Consider the following 8,092-nt stretch of genomic DNA (forward strand, 5'->3'; position numbering starts at 1 on the left):
CTAACATTGCACATCGTAAATATACGATTTTACATACGCTATGGGTGCTAAGGAATAAGGTAGGTAATGGGGCACCTACAGACGTCGTATACTATCTGTACGCAATTCACTTCAGCTATTGAATAACTTGCATATATAAGTAGCTAATCGTTGGTATTTTCTCCGCCTAATCGTAGGACCCATCTACGTCAGCCCTATATAAAGTAATTTTAGTCGATGAATTTTCTCTTCAGCGTACGTATAATTCAGCCAATATATAAGTCATTTTCCACCCTTAAAGACTACGTAGGTCAAGTTCTACTTATTATGTAAGAAGTAGAAGGCCTCCTATATTTGCCTATCTTAGCCGATCCTTATGTAAGTAGAAGGCCTCCTATATTAGCCTATCTTAGCCGAGCTAAGTAGAAGGCCGCCTATATTAGCCTATCTTAGCCGAAGAAGCCTACCCTACACCACGCTAACCCGAATACGCCAAAAGAAGGGATCAGTTTTGTAGTGCATTTTAAGTTCAGGTATTATAAGGACAGGGGAGAGGCTCGTTTAGTATACTCTACAGCATCTCTTTGACTGTATAGTAAATACACATACTATGGCAATAAAAACCTAATTAACTCAAATGCAATAGGTTCTCCCTACTATCTATATCTTTGGCATTCTATCTACGCACAATTAGCCATCCGCGGCTCAAAATGAGAAAGAGAGTTCTATGTCTATAGTTTACTCCTAAAAAGGGAGTCCAATAGTGGTTATTCTTCACCCAAAAAGAAAAGAGAAAACGGTGTCTTTGTATGCTCCGTTACGGTGTCTTTGTATGCACCGTTCCGGTGTCTTTGGCAGCACCGTTGAGGAGTCTCTTTCAAACATAACGAACATGGTTCCAAGAATGAAGATGTTTATGACATTTTTTGAAGGAGATAGAAAAGACAGAGATAGGTCTTTTTTCTCTCTGTGAATCCTTCGAAAAGCTTTCTTTAAAGGACAACACCGCAGGTTCTTCGTCATCATCTTCTACAGGTCTAGTGCAACCTTCGTCTTATGGTTCTATCGATTCTATGGTTCGATTCATGCATATATGTAGGCAATCTACTATATGCAAATCAATCATTAATAGATTGAGAGCACCATTCATCGATTTCCCATCCAATTATATAAATTCATTATCGAAAGCCACATATGACATTCATATGTGTTTTGGCTTTCGCTTTCTTCCCGGTCAGTCAGAATTATTAATTAAAGATTTGAAATTATATACCCTAACATCGTCTTTCGAAAGATTGACTTTTTTGAGTAATGCGCTTGGTCTATCGTTTTTCAAGAAACATCTGGGTTCCGAGACCGGTATGCGTGGTATAGTAACCGACGGTCTCAATAAAATCTTGGTCGAGGTAAGTTTCATAACTTTCGTTATGGGCGTTTCTTAGTTCTGGTTTGCCTAGGAGTAGGATGTACCATATGGTATGTTAGTGCGCCGGGCTTTGACTTTCGCCTCCCTCAGGGGCCCGGGTTCGAAGCATTCGATTCATATGATCCTTTTTTCAATATGGATCACTTTCAGTCAGGCTTTCGCAGGGTAGGTATAGTGGAAAGAAACGACGTTCCAGCATCAGTGGTGTCGGCCATGGGTACAGAGCAGCCTTTTGCTGATATCAAAATCCCAGCAAGCGGTCCAATGCTTAAGGGAGTGAGTATAGCAATAATGCTAGCTTTCTTTCTCAATTTACTATATTAGGGGGGTCTCGCTCCCGATTTTTCAGATTCAATTCAGCAATAAAGCAGTGGGTCTCGCTATTAAAAAGAATGCTTTCTTTCTCAATTTACTATATTAGGGGGGTCTCGCTCCAGATTTATCAGATTCAATAATGCTGTGGGTATCGCAATTGAATAGTCAATTAGCACCAAACAATACTGAAAGTCTATAGTAAAATCTTCCCCCATTGAATATATAAATAGCAAAATAAAAATCTAATCTTAAAGGGGCTCTTGAACAGAATTCAACCGCACAGGAATGGAGAATAAGTAAGCACGAAAGAATACTGATTCTCTAAAAGAATAAAAGGTCGCCTACAGCTACTAAGATAAGAACCTAAATTCAAAACTACGAAAGACCGACCTTACTGTACTATAATTTGGAAGTGCAGACACCCTATAAAAGAGAAGCTAATCTGCAGCAACTGACCTCTATCTATTGGTGGGGAAAAAAATACACTATTCTAGAACGAATAAGTGGATTGCGGTCACTATACCTTCTCATTCTGCGTACCAGGCTCCGTCTTGAATCAAGAATAGATATAGATATAGATCACCGATGCAGTCTGGCCCATTCATTCCCTTTAACCCTGCGTGGATGCCTCAATCGATTTGGCCGTTAGCATGGCACCACAGTGCCTAGTGAGAGGACCTAGGACTAGTTAGTTATCTTCCTCTCCGTGTCCTTTACGGGATAGGCTCTATCTATCGCATCCCAGGCAGTTAGAACAGATGAGGCGACCAACGGGAGGCCATTGATCAAGAATTCTATATAGTAGTTTCGCTCGCTATAGAGAAAAGCACTCCTTTTGCTAAAGTCAGAACTCAGATTATCGAACTATAAGGGAGGGAAAGAATTGGCTTACTCATAGAAGCTTTCCGCATCTGAGCTCTTCTCAGGCTTGAGTTGACTCGATCTCAGAATGATCTGAACGGCCTACTATAATAAATTATCGGGCAACAGAAGAGCTATTGGAGCTTGTCCCTATGAAAGAGAAGAGAAGGAGGGCTGGCTGAAATGACACGTGGGCAGTATGATCAGCAGTACGATGGGAGTTCAAAGGACGAGTTCCAGAAAGAGTTCAAAGGACGAGTGCGAGCAAAGCAAGAGTGCATGAGCGAGAGCAGAGGTCTCAGTCCAATGAGTGAGTCCGAAAGATCTTTCGTAGTTTTGAATAGGAGTGCTTCCGCTTCCATTTCTTGCTTCTATTTCCTCAGAATCCACAAAGCCAAAATAAGAAGAAAGCGAGACTCTACCTAGAAAATCTCAAAGTCACTTCGCACCATCCAATCCAAATAGTCAATCTTCCTCTAATTTCCTTCAAATAAAGAAGGCCAGATTACGCGAGCGATAGCGACGTAGGAAGGGTTAGGGAAGGCTCACCCACCTATACCTATTAGGTAGGTGTATAGGTAGGTAATCTCTATAAGGAAAGGGACACCAGGAGCTGCCAAATATATATACAGGGCCGAAGCAAGGACGAGTGGTAAGTTAGGAGCCAAGGAGATGAGTAAGGCGGAGGAGTCTACCTTAAGACCAAGATGATAGTGGTCCCTAATCTCGTTCTGGCGGACACAGCTATCTATCTAGAGGGTCCAACTCATGACTTCTTGACATGGCTGAATGCGTCCCCATGCTTAAAATAAGGAGCGAAGCGCACGCGGAGGAGCTGTAGTTGGTGAGCACTAAGAGCAGGAGCGGTAGTCGGTCACGTGGCAGAGAGCACTAGAAAGGTCTTCGCTCGGGCCTAGTTGGTTAATCAGGCTTCTTTCACGTCTCCTTTCTTTGCCTGAGATTCATTCCCACTGTATGAGGTGAGAAAGTGTCTTTATGGTCACAACCGACCCTCTTTCTATGGCCCTAGCCGAGGGCCGGACCAAGGGATTCGAAACCCTCTGCCAAAGCAGCTTTCACTATCCCTCGCGGCAACGATTGATCGTTCGATCTCCTAAGTAATGATCTCACTTTCCGGTAAAGAGTCATCGGCTCCATTCCCATTCACTGCTGCAGCATCCGAACAGAGAAAGATGAATTCAAAACTACGAAAGATCTTTTCATTCACTTTCACACTCTTTCCCCACTCAGCGCAATTGCTGCAGCTGCTTTTCTTGCTTCAATTGTTCTTTGTTCTTGCTTCATAAGTGCTTTTTCCGGACCATTCAGATAAGAGACTATCCGATGTCCATCTGAGACTGCTGCTATAACGGTGAGGTTAGGGGTTCTCTTCCCTTGAGAGTTAATTCCTCTTGTCCGGTGCTTTATTCACCTTCTTTGGAGAGGCGGACCTGGGTAAGTTCGTAATACCTCCAGGCTTCCGAGTGGAAAATGCACAAATGTCGGTGTCTCGGCCCTCTCGGTAGAGCCCTCCTCAATTTATTATAGCTAGAGGATTAGTCGTAAATAGCCCCAAAGGCTATTTATCTGCCTCTGCGTAGCAGAGGTACTTATCTTATAGTAAGGCGGATTAGTCTACGCCTTTTGGGCTATTTATCTCCTTTACAGTAAATTCGGCCCTGTCGGTCTCGTAGCCGCAGATTATTACCAGTATAATTGCGTGAATGGCAAGCGCCCGGCCAAACTAACATGTGTACTCGGAATTTATATTCATTTTAGGGTGGTCGAGCGCGTCGTTATCACAATATTAGCCCCTTGGCCCTCTTCTTTGATCTCCAGTGGTTGCTCAAAGAGGGGTCGAAAGTTCCTTTACAAGCACGGTGCACAATCTCACAGGGGTCTTACACACACGCAAGTAGTGGCTTGATCTCAAAATAGGTTACCTAAGGGCCGAGGATTTATATTATAGTAAGGGGCAAGGAATGTACTTTTAGAAGCGAGAGTCAACCAAAGAAAAGAGTCAAATCAATCCTTCCACTTTATCGATCGTTATAGAACCCACTATCTAGTCCCTCTGACTACTGACTACTCTTTGCTAAGGGGAACAGAGAATCGGGTTGGACAACTTATCTGGCCTCAGTCCTAATAATGCTCAAAGTTCAGTATGAATGGCAGGGGTTGAGGAAAGAGAGAAAGCAGCAATCTTGGAAAGCTTGGGCGAGGACGAGTCAGGACTGACGCGACGGCTCGACCACATGGACTTTCTACTTAAATAGTTGGAAAGAGAGACGTGCGCCATTCACTACATCGCACATGATGTGCTTTTTGGGTAGTATGCCATGCCTAAAAGAGATTCGACTACCTAGAGACTTCTGAACGCAAGACTTAGGTTGCTATAGGAACGAATGAATCTTCCTTATTATCCGCTGCTGGGCAAGGAATGGCACTCGGCTCTATCGGGATTCGAGTTCTTTATTAAAGGAAGAGACGATAAAACAACTGGCACGGGAAATTCATCCCTAACAGAAGCAGTTAATTCAATTAGAAATGAGTTCGCCGGCATGGAAGGAGAGCCGCCGCTAGCTCAGTTGTAGCAAGGGAGGAAAGAATGAATTAGAGGAACTTATATTATATACAGGCTTCCGCTCCACTCTTATCCTACTAACTCGGCAGGAGAAAGGAAGGGACTGGCACTCAGACTATTTACTTCTTTTAGTAGCTCGAGGAGAGGAGTGAACAAAGCATATTCAGTTAGAGTGAGACTCGAGGCTGAAAAGGAGTCGCAATATTCCCTTGCCTCAAAAGAGCCCCATTAATTTCCTTGGTTTGAAAGGGCAGGGTGGGGAAGTATCTGATATTGATTAAATCCACCTACCAAGCAAATCACGGTCAAAACCCACATTCATGACCCGTCCAAAATGAGGGCAACGACAAGGCCACGAGCCACACAAGCCAAATAGGCCCAGATGGAGGGGGATAGACGTGAGAGGGCATTCCAGAACTTATATTATAGTAAGGCACCTTCGTGACGAATTAGAGCGCTCGAAAAGGGACGGTTGGGTCGTCCACCGATCCAATGGTCCACACATTGTTACGCACCATGCACTCCCAAATCGAGCCAATGCACTCGCTGACCCAACTCATCGTGCGGGGATAGGGCGCCGATGGAGCCAAGGGTGCTGAAGGTGCGGTACGTGAAGATGATCCGGGTTAGCGGACATCGAGCCCTCTGATTCAATAGTCGAAGACCTGGCTCGACAACATTCAAGTATCAACAATAAGTTTACAATGCGTGCTCAAAGCCTTTCTCGTCACTTTCCGTGGGATAATGGAGTCTTTCAATGACCTTAAGGGCACTCGATCGGGATGGGGCGAGTGATAACGACGCGGTTGGTGCCGGCCTCGACGACATCGGCTTACGTCGGCTAGCTTCGGATCGGGTCGGCGGTCCGCTCGGCCCTTGAAGTCTAGGGCGAAAGCACAGAAAGTGGGACTGAAAGTGCCTGCCTTTTAGTTTGAGCAACACAAACCTTTGTATATAGACAAAATACTCATACAATTATGCAACCCATAAGAAACATATGTCCTACTTCTATATCACATACAAAAGTACATAAAATTTTGTACGATCTTTCGTAAATAGCTCTGATACCATCGTAAAGAATCCTATGCAACAAATAATAAAATTCATAGTAAAATAGGATCCTAACGAGTGATCCATGCGAAAGAAAACTTGTACAAAGTTTGATTTATCTATCGAATAGATCTATACCTTTGAAGTGTACCTTTCCCTTATCCCACTCATCCTCAATTCACCGGATCTCTTACACGTTCAAGCGTTTATGCCTCTATGTGTATCCATACGAACACGATCTCAAGCTTCAAAGAAGAATTGCGTTTGTGGTGCTAGCCGCACAAGGAGATTCAACCAAAACACGGAGGAAGAAGAAAAGGGGTGTTCGACCCAGAGGGAGAAGATAGCTCAAATGCTTTGTGCACCTTTGAAAAATGTAAGAAAAATCTTTTATATTCATCTAATGAATATGAAGGGGTTTTGCCTCTTTATCTTCCCCATATTAAAGCCAATTAAAACTCAAATAGAGCACATGTTTCTTAAGTTGGCTCTTCATCTTCTCTTCATCCAAAGAGAAAACCCTTAGTCTTCCTCTATTATTAATTTATTAAATAATTTAATGAATCAATATCTCATTCAAATTTGATTGAATCTAATCTAAATGAGTCTAACTCAAATTAAACTCAATCCCATAATCCAATTGGATTCACTTGAGTCTAACTCAATTAATCTAATTTGGATCATATTTTAGTCAAACTAAAATCAATCAATCTCCAAAGCATCATGTCTTTTATGTGTGACCTAATAGGTTCTCGTAATGTTGGTAATGTGTCTAAGCTACTTTAGACACATAAGCAATGAACGACATCTAACAATGCAACATTGTTACCCAAGTGACGAGAAAGTCGAGATCCGACTTAACCTTTTCGTGACTACTATAATGTATGATGATGTCTTTCTATCCTCAATATCTAGATTGATCAATGAGGCATAGACTGTGTCATCCTCGATATCAATATTTGTATTTCTTGATCCTCGAATAGACTCACTCAAGCAAATGAGCTCAATATCTAATATTTACTCATTTGAGCATGACCATGCATTTAGTAGTCCTACTCGATGGGGCTGACAGATATCACTCCCGTTATATAGGAGGGATAGATCCCATCTACATCACTTACATTCCTTGGCATAATTCATTGCATACCTAGTGATCACTTTTATAGTCCACCCTATTATGGGTGACGTTTGACGATACCAAAGTACAACACTCCTTATGTAGGGAACCGTAGTGACTTCAGGTCTAAGAACTATTCATACCAATAGTCACATGAGAAAGTTTATGACACTTATATAACGATCTATGAAACTTTCTCATGGCGGATCAATTCAGTATATATTCTTTAATATATACTCATATGTCAACGTGATATCACATATCCATGACTTATGAGATCAAGTCATCAATTGACCTACATACTAGTCTCAATGCATTAATATTGTCCTTGAATATTAATGTCTAACTAGGAATAGTTAACAGTAGTGTTCTCTACATCATCTTACTATCAATTCTACTAATTGATATGATGTAGATTAGAACCTAGTACTCAAGGACATTATTATATTTAGTCATTTGACACAAACATGAAGTAAATATAATAATTAAACTTTATCTTTATTAACAATATAATATGTTACAAAAGTCCTTAATCAATCATCACATAATTGGCTCTAGGGCTATTGCTAACAAATTCTACATAGTTTGCCTAATAGTTATTTGTAGTTTGTAATGAACTATCAGATTAACCATCTTGAATCCACGATTCCAAAGCTAATCAACATGCTTAAGATAGTGGAGCCTATAGGGAATCCTATACAACAAGCAATAAAATTCACAACGGAAATAGGATTCCAACTAGTGATCCATGCGAAAGAAA

This window comes from Curcuma longa, chromosome 6, assembly GCF_044706935.1.
Source record: "Curcuma longa cultivar G26 ecotype Majalengka, Jawa Barat chromosome 6, ITB_CL_G26_1.1, whole genome shotgun sequence".
NCBI classification, from domain to species: Eukaryota; Viridiplantae; Streptophyta; class Magnoliopsida; order Zingiberales; family Zingiberaceae; genus Curcuma; species Curcuma longa.